This window comes from Emiliania huxleyi (genome assembly GCF_000372725.1).
Source record: "Emiliania huxleyi CCMP1516 unplaced genomic scaffold EMIHUscaffold_34, whole genome shotgun sequence".
NCBI classification, from domain to species: domain Eukaryota; phylum Haptophyta; order Isochrysidales; family Noelaerhabdaceae; genus Emiliania; species Emiliania huxleyi.
In genome coordinates, this window is record NW_005199443.1 from 380,899 (window position 1) to 382,612 (window position 1,714).

A 1,714-nucleotide genomic window follows, 5' to 3' on the forward strand; every position below is an offset into this window, starting at 1 on the left:
CCCTGCCCTCGGAGACCCTTTAGCGCCTCGTCCGGCAAGCTTGAAGCGTTCCGGTGGGAGGGGTGTGTGACGCCTGCCCCCTCCTCTCTTTTGGCCGGCCCGCGCCCCTCCTCAGCCCTCGTAAGGCTTTTTGTCCCCTCCCCCCCCCCTGACCTTCCCTCCCTTCCCCTCCCGTGGCCTCCCCTCCTCTCCCCCCCCCCCCCCTTCTCTCTTCACCCCCTCGGCCGTGAGCAGGTGACGCCCCACTCTGCAATCCTCGGCGCCGAGCCTCCGCTGCTCGCCGCAAGCGCCGGCACGCCGGCTGCCGCGCTGCCCCGCCTCCCGAGGCTGCCTCGCTGCCCCGCCTTCCATCGTCGGGCCAGCTGTTTCCGGCGCAAGGGGCGCCAGCCTCTCACACCTCGGCTTTGTGGTTCTCCTCGGGGGGGAAGGGGGGGGAGGGGAGGAGGGGGCGCCCACGCCGCCGCCCTCGCCGCCGCCCACGCCGGCCCGCCCCCTCCTCAGGCGACGCGGCGGCGGCGGCAGACTCGCGGCTGATGCCCGACCTGATGTCGGCCACGGACTTGTCGCAGCTGCTCGGCTCCGACGGAGACGACTACTCCCTCCCAGGCGCCGGCTCGAGCCACTTCGCCTCTTCAAGCCACTTCGCCCCCGCCGCCGCGCCGCCGCCGCCGCTCGGCGCGGTGCCAAGTCCGAGTGCTTCGGCGGCGACGGCGCCCGGCTGCCCACCCGTCGGCATGTCCGCTGCGTGCTGCTCTTTACCGTCTGCTCTGCCGTTGCTCGCGTCTCCTCCAGCAGTGGCGGCGAGCGGCGTCGGCCTCCCGTTAGGGCAACTGCCGCCGCACCTTCCCGGCAGCCTCCCGGCCAGCCTGGCGCCGGGCAGCGCGCAGCAGCTGATGGCGGCGCGGTGCGGCGCCGCGCACGGCAGCGGCGGGCTCGGCCAGCGGATCGACGCGGGCTCACTGTACGCGCTCGCGTTGGGCGCTCCGCCGCTCTCGCTCGCCTCCGCCGTCGCGCAGGCGCTGGCGATCCCTCAGGGCACGGGCGGGCAGGTGTGTGCGCCGAGCGCCCGCCAACCCTCGGCCACTCCAACTGTGAACGGCGTCTCTTGGTGATGCAGGTGAACAGAGCGCCCGCCGACTCCTCTTCAACGGCGGCCATGCTGGCAGCGGGAGCTGTCCCTCCCGTCGGCGCCGTGGCGGACGGCGGCGTCGGCGCACCCGGCTTCGCGGCCGCGGCGGCGGGCGGCGCCGGCTCAAGCGCCGCCACCCCTGCTGGGGTTGGCTCGTCGCTTCCCTTCTTGGCGCAGCTGCAGACCGGGGCGCCACTTTCCGCCGCCGCCGCCGCCGCCGTCGCGCAGTTGGGCGCGGCGGGCTTGCCGGCCCACTTCTTCTCGGGCGCCGCGCCGGCTGCAGAGCCGTTCGGCGGCGCCGTTTCGGCGGTCGGGCTGTTGGCGGCGGGCTCCGCGGCGGGAGGGACGTCGCTGGGCAAGCGGCCGTGTGCGTCCGCCGCGTCTTCGGAGTGCGGCGGCACCGCGGACGACCCACCTGCGGGCGGCAAGAGGACGCGGAGGAAGCCGGCGGAGCCGCGCGCCGCGCCGTTTGTCCAAAAGCTGTACGACATGGTCACCAACCCCGACACCGACCCCGCGATTTGCTGGTCCGCGGGCGGCGCCTCCTTCCTGGTGCGGTGGGGCCGGGGCTTTGTCCCCTCCACC